The sequence below is a fragment of the Pinus tabuliformis genome, chromosome 2_2 (genome assembly GCF_031772625.1).
Source record: "Pinus tabuliformis cultivar Carrire ecotype Pingquan chromosome 2_2, CPIR1, whole genome shotgun sequence".
In the NCBI taxonomy this organism is placed as follows: Eukaryota; Viridiplantae; Streptophyta; class Pinopsida; order Pinales; family Pinaceae; genus Pinus; species Pinus tabuliformis.
In genome coordinates, this window is record NC_142300.1 from 1,207,822,946 (window position 1) to 1,207,839,006 (window position 16,061).

The following is a 16,061-nucleotide window of genomic DNA, read 5'->3' on the forward strand; positions in this document are numbered from 1 at the left end:
ATGTGACAAATTAAATGACAAGAATAAGCATGAAAAAAATTATTACATGTACAAAAGAGTATATCCAATCATCATTTTATTCCAATAATGAAGCTCCAAAACAAGAGAAGTAGATCCAAACATCTAAATTTGTCCTCCAAAAGGGAATGTGAAGTTCATAAGAGCTACTAAATCCTAGTCCAAGTTATGATCATTAAAATGAATCACCTCACTTCTATTTATACAATTAGTAATGAGTTTGATTTACCTAATTCAGCCTATTTGAGCCCCAAATAATAAAATAATATGCAATAATAACATTCCTTGGTTACAATCCCACCTAGATAGCTCAATAACATAATAATAAGCCTCTCAAGAGGGTCGAATGATCAATAAAGTGAGTTGTTGGGCCTTTGAAGTGGCTTAATGAAGTCTAGAATGTGCCATGATGTGAGAATGGACCTCAAACATAGTGCACATGGGGTTGGCCCCTTGTTTCCAAGCAAATCCCTGTGGTGGCCCCAAGTGGTTGTGAGGAGCACAAGGACATCCTCATGGGTCTCCAAGTGGATCGAAAATTCTTGTAAACCATATGTAAGGGCTAGGATGATGTCATAAGGCCTATGTGGTTCTCATCTGGACCCTTGGTCATCTGCCAAGTGTATGATGGAAGTGTGGATCTGGTTCGGAAATGGTGAACCAAGTGCATCATCCTCATCTAAAAGGTGGAACACGAGAAATAAATGACTGGTGTGAGGTATCCATGAAGTACTCTCTGCTATGGTGGAGGCCTATGGATCTCGATGCTAACCCTACAAGTGACAATGTGGCCCTCTGGAGGGCTAGGGCCTCATATAGGGAGATTGAGCCCTGAATGGAGACCCACCTGTAATCTTGCATAAGATCTAATGCATCCCCTTGCCCTCCAATACAAAAAATAATTAGGGTAATACACTAAAATAGATTAAAAGACATGGAATCAATGGGGCACTTCATGGTGGAATTCCCTTCCATAATATGCTTTGGCATGTACAAGTGCCCCCAAGCTCAATAAAGGGGTTAATCAAGGACCCTATTAGGTGGTTTCATCCTTTAAAGGGGATGACATGTCCACGGTACATCCATCAAGTGGCAGGTGGAATGTGATATAGTGGTGGAATAGAGTAGGGATCAAGGGAATCATCTAAACCACATGTCATGGTACAAGGGTAGCTATAATAAGGGAAGCCCACACCTAGGTATACGAGTGTAGGAGGAGAAAAACGTGGTACATGAGTTACCCTAGCATTTTTTTTTCCACACTTCTTCATATGCCTTTTGTCTTTGATAATTTTTTCTTCATAACCGCTCGGGGCTCCAGGGGATGAGAGTATGATGTGTAATATATAGCAGTGGATACCCCATTCAGGTGGGGTAGTTCATCACCCACTAGGGGTTGGGACAATCATGGGTTCCTTAATGATGGAGGGGGCTCATCTAGAGCCCATAGGAGCCAGAGTGATGGCCATGGATAAGGGGTAGATCTCATGTTTGAATTTTTCCCATGTGCTAAATTTGCACATCCTAACCATCTTTTTCATTTTGTGGTATATTTCTAGTTGATAGTGGCCAAATTATGCTTTTTCTTTTCCTTTTAGCTGCATCAACCTCCAAGACATCGTTCCAAGCCTGAACCAATGCGTGGACAAGGGGAGGGGGAGCCTAACCCTATGTGGACCCAATAGACACATGTGGACCCAAATGGGAAAATAGATGAATGGGGCTCAAATGAGTGGAAGGGGGGTGATGTATAAGGTGCCGAGAAGCAGGTCCATGCAACCAAAGTCAATATTTCCCATTTATTTCCAACCCTAAATCTAATGGTTGATAAAGGAGACCCCACAGGACTAGGATACAAGGTGAACTATGAGATCAGGCAATGGAGACAAGAGTACAAGCCTACTTTACTCTTTTTGTTGAATCACCCCACCAATACATGCTTAAAAGTTCCCATGAAAGGTAAGGAAAATTACTTAACTAAATCAAAAGCCATACCTTCGGGGTCAAGAGGCCCACCTTCAAACATACAATCATAACAAGTGGGTGAGGGACCACATGGCTGGCTTAGGTAGCAGAGATAATGGCACATCGAGCTATCTAGTAGCTGCAAGGGCTTGTTGTTTATCAGTTGAGGACCATCTAGGAGAAAAAAATTATCCTATATCTATATATATATATATATATATATATATATATATATTACCCATAGGTGGTAGGTGATAGGTCAAAAGAAGTCCCTAATGTGAAATAATTAATATGATGGATCCCATAACATGATGAAGGGGGTGGACCCTTAATCTCCAAGAAAATGACCTGTGGTGCCCCAAAGTGGTTATGGGGGCACAAAAGTATCCTCATGGGTCTCCAACTAAACCGAACAACCATGTATCCTTGTAAGGGATGGCGAAATGGTTCAAGCCCTCCCGTTGTCTCCCATGGTGAGATACAACTCCATCTGGGCCCTAGATCAACTGCCAAGTATGTGGTGCAAGTGTGTAGTTGGTTGGGAAAGGTGGTACAGGTGCATCATCATCATTAAATAAGTGGGAAATGAGTGAGCAATGAATGGAGTTGAAGGATCCCATGGCATGGTAATCCACTCTCTACTATAGTGGAGGCCCATGGCTCTCAACATACACCATACAAATGCCAATATGACCCCATATAGGGAGACTAAGCCCCAAGATGAAAACCCACCTACAAGCCTATATAAGATCCAATGTGTCTCCTCACCTTCCATTATAACAAATCATTAGTATAATTGAGCAAATGAGCCTACAAGTCATGGGACTAAGTGGGCACTTCATAGTGGCATACCCTTCCTTAACGGGATTTGGAGTGTATAGATGTCTCCAAGTTCAAGAAGGAGGTTAATTAATGCCCCTATTAGGTGGTTTCAACCTCCAAGGGAGTGACAGGTCCATGGTTCATCCGTCATATGGAAGATGTCATATGATGTAATGATGGAATAGAGTGGGGAATCAGGGGAAGGCTCCAAGCCACATGCCATGGTACAAGGTTGGCTATGATGAGGGAAGCCCACATTTGGGTGTATGGATGTAGGTGGGAGAAATAGAGTTGCATGAGTTACCCCAACCTTTGTTTTTCCACCCTTCTTCATATGCCTTTTTCCTTTTATTTATTTTTCTTTTATAACTACTCGAGGGGATGAGAGCATGATGTGAATGATATATCAATGAATACCCCTTTATGGTTGGGAATTTCATCTCCCAATAAGAGTTGGGACAAACATGGGTTCCATATGATGCAAGGGGCCAATATAGGGTCCCTAGGAACCAAGGTGATGGCCATAATAATAGGGGGTAAAGATCATGTTGAATTTTGTCCACGTGCTAAATTTGTATGTACCAACCATCTTTTTCATTTGTATGTACCAACCATCTTTTTCATTTGTATGTTCTAGCCATCTTTCCGTCAAATCCCCCCACTAATCCATTCCCATAAGTTTCAATGATAAGTAAGAAAAAATACCCAACTACATAATGAAAGCATGCCTTCGAGGTTGGAAGGCCCATCTTCAAAGATACGATCATGATAGATAGACAGGTGTGCACAATGACTAGCTCAAGTGGTGGAGATGATGGCACATCGAGCTATCTAGTGGTTGCAAGGGGTTGCTAGCTGCCAACTAAAGACAATCTAAGAGAAAAATTTCTCCTATGGGTGTCACCCACAGATGGTGGGTAACAAATCCCACATACTAGATGGGGCTCCCATTCCAAATGGTCTGAGTTCTAATTGGGACTTCACACCAGGGAGAGCACCTAACCATTGGCGATACATTTTCCCCCGTAAACAAGTGGATATCCACCAAAAGGATAAATTTTGTGGCAAATGCTATCCCCTTGATGTTTATGCTCTCCAATCCCATGAACTCACCTTGCTTATGGATTCACACTTGTTAGTGCCTAGATCGACCTCAGGCTGAAGGAAGGCAGGTCTAGGGTAACATCAAGCCACGCTTAACCTGGTAGCTAGCCCTACCAGGTTGGGAAAGGGCTCTCTCCTGTAAATCTCAATTATAATATGGAAAATAGGGCTTTAGATGACTGAAAATAAATGCTGATTTTAGGCTAGGTATATTAGGTCAGAGGATTTTGTTTGATTTTGATGGTTGGTTGTTTGATCAAATGTAGAAGGCAGTTTTGAGTCCGGGAAATCAACTCAGATTTGGAAGAATTTCTGTGGGGTGAGGTAGGCAAGTGTTTTGGAACTTTGAATTGGATGTGATGGTAAGTCTAAGACCAGTGAGGAGTTGTAGAGGGCATTCAAGTTTCATGAGTCCTTTTCAAACAGTAGAAAGCATTAAAAACTAAATGTATCCTCAAAGCAGAGCATTGAATATCAATGGATTCCACTTATTTATCTTGATTCATTTAGTTATGAAGAAAGAAGTAGATGATGGCACATATACACATAAGAAAAGCTAAATAACAAAGGAATAAATAATTCCAAGACACATTACCACAAGAATCCCACAAAATGCTGCAAAACCTTGGTTCATTTCCTTGCCAAACTGCAGAAGTGATTTACAATGAAGCTCAATGCATTCACAAGAGTCCAACCTTGAAAAATGACTAAGAAAGTACATAATATAGGCATCAAACCGCCTATGCTAGCCATCAAGGGTCAAATCCATGAGTCAAGGAGCTATTTCAACAACATCTAAACTAGGAACTAGAAAATAGGCAGTGGAACAGCTTGCCTCTAAAACTATGGAAACTGATTCATTCAAGCTCAAACCACCTATAACTGATGTATATACCCCTCAAGTCATTTTTCATCATATTTACATCATCTTACATGATTTACCATTTCAAATTTACCAAGGAGAAGAGAAAAAGTCAACTGATAGTCAAACTGGGTGAAATTCTGGAAAATCAGGCAAAACTGGCAAATTTCCTCCTATGCGCAGTGCCATTGATCCTATGCACAACGCTTTTTCTAGGCCACTTTTGGAAGCCTTCTCGAAGTCAAAATCAGGTGCAGGATAGCTAATTGGAAAGCTTGTTGAGTATACTTTCTGGATCAACTTGAATTTCTAAATTTGGAGTCCATTTTCCCCTCCAAAAATTGATTCTCCCAAGACTGCTTCCTGTGTGGCAAAAAAGTGGCAGAGAGGGCACTTTTTGGGTGTCTTTTTCCCTTTTGGAGACCTAGAACTTGTCCAAAATTCTCAGCCATTTCAGAGAATGCATATTTTTCCCTGTTTATTCCAAAAATATAAACTTTTTTGCAAATGGATGCCCCCAACAAAAGCACAGCGCCGGTGGCGCTGCGCACCTATTGGAAAATCCTGTTTTTCACATTAAAAATTACAAAAATGACAAAAATTGCTCCAAATTTCTTGAAATTTGGCATGAGTGATTCTTGTTAGGTGCTTTGATGGCCCAATGATGTTTCAACCAATATATTTGAGTTTATCATGCTCTTTTTGCTTTCTTAAGGCCCTTTTTCCACTTAGCCTTAAGCCTTTTCATCCTTGAGTTACATATCTTGTTCCACTGTTCACCAACATTTGGAATGCCTGTTGCTTCTAAGATAGTGGTAAGTGACAAGGTGAAGGAAACACCAGCAAGGTTCACTTGGCCATTATGAAGATGGGTGACAAACAATCGGGCAAGCTCATAGCAAGAATGATGTCTAAAACAAGATATAGCAAGAGGACAAGCAAGCAACTCTGTGAGACTGATAGTTTCCTCCCGTATGATCTTCCCCCTTTGTGTGGATTTCTTGGTACATGAGCTTCTCGGGAAGAATCACTAAAAGTTTCATCTTCCCTCCCATAGTCTAAATCTGTCTCCATGCTTATGGATTAGGAGTAAAAACTGATGAGTATGAAGAGATTTTTTTCAGTATGAGGGTGAATAATGTATGTAGGAAGTGACTGTTGTTTTCTTTTGGGAAATGAGGGAATGAATGATATTATGAATGTAGGAGAGGATTTTGATAACGGAATGGATGTAGTGAGGGAATAGGAAATGGGAGTTAGGTTTGGGAATAGTGTAAAGGGTTAGGGTTTGGTAAATGGGAATGGGGTTTGGGAAGTGAGTGGTAATGATTTTGGGAAAGGGAAAGGGAAAGGGATTTAAGGAAATTTAGTTTCAGGGAATGGGGTGTAGGAAGATAATCTAAGGGAATAAAAACAGTAGAAGACAATACCTTATCCAAATTTACAAGACAAATTAGAGGATAGCTAGGGTTTTAGATTTTTAGACATACAAATCACCACAACTGATGAAAAACTCCTTGCTAGACAAGATGAGAAGCTTCACTTACTTGTTGAGAGGTCAATTGTGAAATTTGAAGCAGAGGAAGGTGATGAAAATCATTTTGAAGCTCAACAGATAGGTGCACAATGTTGTCTCTTAGGTGCACAACGCACTTTGTATGCACAGCGCCCGAAAAAATTGTAGTGTAAAACCTGCGCCAGGTGCGCAACGCTAGGTAGGTGCGCAGCACCAAAGCCCAGGTGTGCAGCACCAGTGAAATTTCAGGTTTTTTGCTCAGTTTCGCCTCTTTCTGCCAAAAAAATGATTTTTTTTGCCTTTAGCTCATTCAATTGAAAAAAATGAAGACTTCAAACACATAGATGAGCTTTATATCCCGTTGCCTTTAATTTTTTCATTTACCAAACCCACTTTTCTAAAGTCTTAGTCACTTTTCTTTAAAAACTCTGTTTTTCGTTTGAAGTTTGACTCTTCTTGATCAATTGATAGACTGATGCATAAGTGCTTTTGTTTTTTTGCAGTGGTTGGAGTTGGCAAGGTGACCAAGAGTAGCTGCTGAACTTATTACATATAGAAACATTGAAATTACATGAAATTTGTATATGAAATGGAAAAAACCTTGTTTTCACCTCAAAACAGAGTTTTGAGGTGAAACAAATTTATTGAGCCTAACATAAGTAAAATTTATGATTTTATGAGTTTATTTATCCTCCTCATGTGCCTACTAACCTTTTATTCAGTTTTCAATGATTATGATGACAAACCCTAGACCTAGTGAGACAAAACCCTAAAACTAGTTTTTATGAATGAAATGAAACTGGATGACATTAAATGACCTAAAAAAATAATGTGACAACAAGTCAGCAGATGAATGTCATGAGGGAAATTGACATGAAACCACTACCATCAGTTGATCCATGACCTAATGGAATGCAGTTGATCAGATGGGACACCTAACATGCATGGAAAAGAGCAATTTGATCATTGATGGAGGGATGAAGATACCGCCACTAACAACACCAATTCCTAACTAGCTCACTTGGCCTTGAAGGTGCCAAATTAAGGGAAAGAGAAAATATGGATTGAAAGATAGTTTGATCACCAACCAAATGGACCCATCCCTTATTCCTTGGGACCATGGAGTCTATGATGTGTTATATTTTCCAAAAAATCACTAAGGAGGCCACAATTTTGATGCCCTAGAACCAACACTTTAAGCAATTATCTATGTAATGGAAAATAGAATTTTCGTGGGAGAACTAATGAAATATCACCAATAGTACCTTCATTCACATGTTATATATGAGTAATGTATGCAATAAATCATCTATAATAGAGTTAAATATATCTTCAATAAATTAAGGAACAATTTCAAACCCTAGAATCAACAATATCCGATACATTAAACATGTAAAAGTAAATTCAACAATTAGGTACACTTACAATATAAAATGCAAAATATCCATCCAATCATCCAAATAATAGCTCCAAAGCATACAAATTTATATCCAAATATCAAAATGCATCAATAGATCCAAATTCTCCACATGTACAAGAGGTCATAAATGTACAGTAAGGCCGAAAATCTAAGTGTGATGTGATGATTTTTGATGATGAATGATTCCTCTACTTATAGGAGGAATTTGAATATTATTTTTAGCCTACTAGACCCTAAAATAATAAAAATGTGTGCTATGATATGACTAGGCCACAAGCTGACCTAGTGACCAATGCAGTAAATCAAATCTAACCCAGACATATGAGCCGAAATAATCAATATGTTGACATCATGCATGTGTGAGGCCTCTTCGGCCTAGCATTGAGGGCCTAAGGTGACATATAGTGTAGACGCTTGTTATCGCTCAAACTAGCAGGAATCCTAAAAGGGTATCCTTGAAGGTTTACTACTAGGCTAAGGGAAACAATGAAGGTAAAGCTTATTGTCACCACAGCTAAAGCTTCCTACTATTTACGAAATTTCATTGATGGGAGGAGACCCTGTATATAAAGAATCACTTATGAACGATATATCAACTAAGATGGGTTCGAAGTGATCTCGATGACCCTTTCCTAGGAGAGACTCAAAAGTGGGACTTCTTTGCTTCTTAAGAAAGGTGAAAGGTTCTCTAAGATAGGGGAATAGGGATTTGAGGGATTGAATTAGTGAATGTGGCTTGTAAAGGATCTTCTTATACCCTAAAATCCTTGTGGAACTTGGTTTCCCAAGTGGTTTTTGAAGAGTTTACTTTGATAAGATATGGGACCACATGGGACCAAGTGGACCCTAGGTTAGGTCAAGGGGGGAGGTTTTGGCAACCAATGATGAGCTTGACCTAATCAGGGAAGTGAAGGGTGTCAAAGAAAAAAAATCAATGAAAGGTGGCACAATGATGTCTATGAGGTAACTATCTTAAGGAAAACCAAGGGGAAGAATTGGTCTTTGAGCTAGGGCTTGTGATATCTCACGATCCCACCATCAGAATATCATGAAATTTGGAGGTCTTCTTGAGGACACGCCATTTCAGTTGTGTACCAAAAATAGAAGTATTTATATGGCTAGATTGTGAGATATTTGATGCCCTAGGTGACCTATGGGGCTAGACCTAGAAAGGAGAGGAGAAGTTGAAGAAAAATAAGTTTTAGGGTGATCACCTATGGTAGACCAGTGCCTAATACTTTGGGGAGATTAGAGTCAAGAATAAATATGAATTTAGATTTGATTTTATTGGTCAAGGAGGCCTTAAAGGAAACTTCACTTATCATTAGGGCAAAGGAGAGCAATTTCAAAGACTTTATACTTCGTTTTGAAAAATCGATGGCTTATCAAGATAAATTTAAAATAGTAAATATCCCTAGGAATATTCACTCATCATACATGGCCCATACATGAAGCATCACTATCTAGAAACAAAATTTCCACAACTTTGCAATAATAGATGCAGCAAATTAGCCCTAAAATAGTGAAATCCTGGCAACAATGTATGTGACAAAAATAGAGCAAAGAATAGCATTAAAATTGCACTAACATATATTAGAGTATATCCAACCATCAAAAAGTTTCCAAACAAGAAGCTCCAAGACAATATAAAATGATCCAAACATCAAAATTCATTCCATGTTGTTATGAAACGAGCTTACAAAAAGATAGAAAAGATAGATCAACAACTCAAAAATTAGCCTCTCCAAGGGGGCAACCTCCTTTACATTACACAAGTGAACAATTATTGGATGATACAAATGACAAGACCTCCTTTCTATATATAGGAGTCTAAGAGGTCATAATATAATCATATACAACATAACAATAATAGTGTAAGAGCACAATAATAACAATAGTGGGCTTCTATGGGGCACAATAATAAAATTATGGGGACTACATGGGCACAACAATATAATAAGGGGTTTTCACTAATAACAATAAGGGGTTACACTAGTGGTATAGGGACCTAACCTGCCCCTCTCCTTCAAAAAGAGTTGTCCTTAATGCTTGAGTAGTTCTGGATGCTTCTGTATAAAATTCTCGTCCTCCCATGTGGAATCTTCAGCAGGTAAGTTCTTCCCCTTGATGAGATACTCTAAAATTAATCGATTTCGTAGCTTTCAAGTTCTTGTTTCTGTGACTTCTTTAGGTTCCAATATGATTTTTCCTTCCTCATCAAGTTCTAGAAATACTGTTTTAATTGGGATCTTCTCATTAGGTAAGGTCATCATTTCTTAAGTGCATGTAGTCTTGCCAACATTTCCTTCTCATAAATAGCTTTGTGTAAATACTTTCCTTTGATTGGACAACTTTAGAAAGAAATATGTCTTTCTTCTTACATTAAAACATCACCAATTCCATTTCCTGAGGCAACACATTTCAGAATAAAGGTTTTTGTGAAGTCTGCATAGCTAAGACCGGTGCTTGGCACATTGCCTCTTTAAGATGTTCAAAGGCCTTCGTTGCTTCTGGAGTCCATGAAAATGCATCTTTCTTCAATAATTTTGTTTTCAAAATGTCTTCAATCTTCATTTTGATTTGATGATATCTTGAACGAAGATCCAAATTGATGAAGTAAATTAATTCCATGCAATTCATCCAATAATTCATCAATGACAGGAATGGGAAATTTATCTTTAATAGTGAGCTTGTTGAGCTCCCTACAATCCAGACACATGCACCATGACCCATCCTTCTTATGCACCAATACTATTGGAGCAGAGAAAGAACTTTCACTATGTTGAATTATACCATCCTCTGGCATTTCTACAACCATGCGTTCAATTTCCCTCTTTTGGGCATAGGGATATCTAAAAGGCCTGATGTTTGGAGGAACACTTCCTGGAACCAAATGAATAGCATGATCATGATCACAAATAGATGGGAGGCATTTGGGAGTTTCAAATACCTTGGAATGATTTTCCAAACCATTTTGGATATCTGGAGAAATAGATGATTTCGATGTGGGAACCTGTAGTGAACATAATTGTGCAATTACGCCTTGTTGTTATTTCTTTAGAAGCTTTGCCATGCTGTTAGAGCTGATTATCTTTCCCAGTTTTCCTTTGATACCCCTTAATTCAACTTCCTTTCCTTCCCAAAAAAATTTCAAAAAAAGTTCTTGAAAATTAAAAGCTATCATACCTAATTATTGTAGTCATTAGACGCCTAGTACAACATCTGCACCACCCATTGGAATGCAAAGCATTGGACTATTCAAGATATATTCTCCCATGAATATCCTGATATTATGGCACTTTCCAAAGAAATTTATGGTTCCTCCATTTGCAACCATTACTTGACACTCTAGTGCTGGATATAGGAAGCAATTCAATTGCTTAGCTATTTGACAGTGAATAAAATTATGGGTACTAACCGAATCAATCAACACTATTACCTTTTTCTTCTTGATATGCCCTTCTATCTTGAGAATTTGAGGAGTGGTAATTCCTACGAAAGCATTACAGGATATGGTCGAATTCATTTCTTTTTTCTCTGGGGTTGGTTCCTGGTGTATATCCTCTTCTTTTGACGTTTCTTGATCCTTTTCTTCCTCCTCTTTACAATCAATTTAAAATGATTTATTCTTAGCACACTTATGACCTTTAGTGTCTTTTCTATCACAATTGTAACAAAGGTCATTTTCTCCTTTTTCTTCAAATTGTTGTGGTGTCAACATTGTAGGTTGTGGAACGCTAGGAGCAACAACACTTCCATCTTTATAATTGTGAGTGGTAGGATTTCTTGTTGCCATAATTTTTCTTTCAATTTTTCTTGCCGACCTGAATGCCTTCTCCAATGAATCAGTTCCCAAAGAAGAACCTCATGTTGAATGTTATCCTTTAAAGTCCTTATGAAGACATCAATGCTCTGTTTCTCTAGAATACCATTTACCCCTATATTCAATTTTTTGAAGTCCTCAATCCGCTCTGTTATTGAACCCTTTTGTTTGAGATTTATCAATTAGCTAAAGGTGTTTCTTTTTGTATCCTGATAATGTGCTATCATTTCCTTCATAAAAATTGACCAGGTTACAAGTGTTTTACGAGAACAAAGCCCTTTATACCATAAAAATTGATTCGGTTCTAAATATAAAGATGAAATGCGTACCTTTTGTAACAGTTGCACATCATGTAGATCAAAATATTTCTCCATATGTAGTTTCCATGTTATGCGATCCTTACCATCAAACTTCCTCATATCGATCTTTGGAATATGGTAGGTCTTTAATCCAATGTTAGATTCTATGAAATCATGATTATCATTATTTTTTTCTCATCATGAGATTCCTCTACTACCTTTTCATCATTAGGAGGTCTTTCTTGTAGCAGATTTGTCCCACCTTCCTTCAAACTTTCCATGTATTTCTTCAAATATTCCATTCCTTCATTCAAATCTGCTTCCCTACCATCGATATTAGCTTCCATGGCACATATAAAACTATATATCTTAGCTTTGATCGCATTCTTCAAATCATCCATCCAATTTTGCTTACTAGGTGTTTCTATTTTATTGATTCAAGTCATTCTTTTTCTTACTTTATCAGCTCGATCTTGAATCTGTTGTATCTCTGCAATTTTGGATCTCCAAGGCCTAAAATTGTGACCTGGAGTAGCCCTCTACGTCCTCTTTTCAATGCCGCCAGTCTGATAGAAATTGGATTCTCCAAGAAAGCGTTATATCCAATCTCTCAAGATGACCTGATTATATATTTTTTCAGTAGAGCAAACTTGTATGGAGTGCCACATGTCACTATTTTCACCTTCAGACCTGAAAACAATACAAAGAAAATTATAGACCATCTTCTTTCTGTACCTTATGAAATTTCAATCCGATGCTCCGAGAGAAAGTTATGACGATTTTCCCAAGGTCACTTGTTTGGGATGTAATTTTGGATCCTACAGAAACCCTAAATGTCTTGGACTGTATCTCAAAAAATGTAGCGAAACAAGATCTGAAGTTGGACCTGACCTTCCCCAAGCAATTGGCTCAAATGGGTTTTAATTTTAAAGTCTGAACCTTTGTAGAAAATAAATTATAATGAAAATTCCATGATGACCTGTTTGATATGGAATTCTAGAGCTTGCAAAAACCCTAACTTCCTTAGATCATATATCCAAAAATATGGTGAGACAAGATTTGAAATTAGTACCCAAGGTTCAGAATGATTTCGTCTCAAATGGGTTTTTTTAAGCTTCTGAAACTCGTAGAGACAAAGTTATAGCAAAAATTCCACGATGACCTATTTGGAGCAACAAAACCCAAGAATCCAAAGCTCTCATACCAAATGTTATGAAACCAGATCACAAAAAAATAGAAAAGATAGATCAACGACTTAAAAATCAACCTCTTTGAGGGGGAAACCTCCTTTACATTACACAAATGAACAATTACTAGATGATACAAATGACAAGACCTCCTTTCTATATATAGAAGTCTAAGGGGTCATAATATAATCATAGCCAACATAACAATAATAATGTAAGGGCACAATAATAACAATAGTGGGTTTCTATGGAGCAAAATAATAACAATATGGGGACTACATGGGCACAACAATATAATAAGGGGGTTGCAATAATAATAATAAGGGGTTACACTATTGATATAGGGACCTAACACATGCTCCAAAATTTCATCGACCAAGAAGGATAACAAAGTTCTCTAAAGAGATACAAGTCCAACCAAGTGATGATGCTAAAATGAATTCACATCACTTGTATTTATACACTTCTAATGAGTTTGATTTAGCTAATTAGGCATACATTAGCCTCTACAATAGAATAATATGCAAAATAACTAACTTTTGGTGACAAACCCACCAAACTAGCTGATAAATAAAATAATAAGCCTCTCAAGAGGTCAAATAATGAATAATGCATTTCATTGGGCCTTAGAGGAGGCCTAATCGAGTCCATATGTGCCATAATGTGTACTTGAACTCCCAAAAGCAGTGGACAAGGGGTTAGCCCCTTGTAATAATGTGTGGTGCTCCAAATGAAACGTGGGGGCACACAAGTGTCCTCATAGGTCTCCAAACAAATTGAAGATGCATATAGATCGCCTACTAGGGCTAGGATAATGGTGTAGGTGATGCCACATCATCAAGAAAGGGTATCAATGGATATGTCATCATAAAAAATTCCTGAGATAAAGGGGAGACCACTCTAAACCTCATCTTCCTTGACGATGTCATAAATGGGAGCACAATCAAATTGAGGACCAACAATTTCCCATTTCTCCTTTTCAATGTGGAAGTAATCATCAATGTTATCTTCCAAGTAGATAATGGGTTAAACTTCTTCAAGGTTCTCAAAAGGAGATTCATCGAGAGTAATAACCTTGAGAAAGGTAAGGTTAGTCTCAACTTCACTTTCCATAGACTCATCCTTCCCAACACATGTGTTCTCAAAATAATTCTTTGCATCATGTGGAACCAAGGAGGACTCATCTTCCCATTCATAACTTATATTCTCAAGGTCTTGATGATGCTCGATGAAGCCTCCCTGTTGAATGCTCAATGTGAGGCATACTTGAAAATGCCTAAGAAATCCATCAACAAACTCCTCAATAGATGAGATGCTCCTAGGTTCGTGATTTTGTAACCATGAGTTATGACCATAGAGAGAAGTAAAGAATAACGACATAGCGACATCCTGGGGACCACTTTCTCCTTTGAAGTATGTGCATTAAATCTTTCCACATGGTCAATTGCGGAGCTTGGGTCACCATCAAACATGGGTACCTCATGTACTATCATTCTTGTGACATGATTAGGGTTCCCAAAGAGTATATATGTATATGTTACTTCGAGTATACATGTAAATTTTGTAGGAGTCGCCTGGGTGATTTTGAAGATTCCTAAAAAAAATGCTTGCTTCACCCTAAAAGCATCGACCTTAAAGTTCAATGAAGAACTAGGGCTTCGTTCTTTCAATGGAGTCACCAACAATGATATGTCAATGTGTCGTATGGGGAACAAAACACACATTTCGTGTCCCTGGCAATGACACCAAAATGTTACCACTCAAATTAGCAGGGGTCCTAAAAGGGGATCCTTGAAGGGTTACTACTAGGCTAAGGGAAACAATGAAGCTAAATCCCACTATCACCATAGCTAAAGCTTCCTACTCTTTATGGACTTTGATAGATGGCTGGAGACCTGATATATAGAGAATCACTTATGAAGGATAGATCAACTAAGAGGGGTGTGAAGTGATCTCGATGACCCTTTCATAGGAGAGACTCAATAGTGGGAGTTCCTTGCTTCTTAAGAAAGGTGCAAGGTTCTTTAGGATAGGGGAATAGGTATTTGAGGGATTGGATAGTATTTTAGGGATTGGATTAGTGAATGTGACTTGTAAAGGAGCTTCATAAACCATAAAATCCTTGTAGAACTTGGTTTCCCAAGTGGTTTTTGAAGAGTTGTCTTTGATAAGATATGGGGCAACACGGGACCAAGTGGACCCCAGGTTAGGTCAAGGGGGGGAGGTTTGGAAACTAATGATGAGCTTGACCTAATTATGGAAGAGAAGGGGATCAAATACAAAAAATTCAATGAAAGGTGGCACAATGATCCCTATGGGGTAACTAGAATAAGGAAAACCAAGGGTAAGAATTGGTCTTTGATCTAGGGCTTGCAATATCTCAATATCTCACTGTCAGAATGTCATGAAATTTGGAGGGATTCTTGAGGCCACACTGACACAGTTGTGTACCAAAAATCTAAGTATTTGAATGGCTAGATTGTGACATATTCTATGCCCTTGGTGACCTATGGGGCTAGACCTAGAAATAAGAGGAGAAGGTGAAGAAAAATAAGTTTTAGGGTGATCACTAATGGTAGACTAGTGCCTAATCCTTTAGGGATATTAGAGTCAAGAACTATTATGAATTCATATTTGATTTTCTTGGTCAAGGAGGCCCTAAAGGCAGCTTCACTTAACACTAGGGCAAATGAGAGAAACTTCAAAGACTTTATACTTTGTTTTGAAAAATAGATAGCTTATCAAGATAAATTTCAACCATGAAATATACCTAGGAACATTCACTCATCATAAATGACCCATACATCAAGCATCACTATCTAGAAACAAAATTTCCACAACTTCGCAATAGTAGATGCAACAAATTAGCCCTAGAATAGTGAAATCCCAGTAACATTGTATGTGAAAAAATAGAGAAAATAATAGCATTAAAATTTCACTTACATATATTAGAGTATATCCAACCATAAAAAATTTGCCAAACAAGAAGCTCCAAGACAAGAGAAAATGATCCAAACATCAAAATTCATTCCATGCTCCAAAATT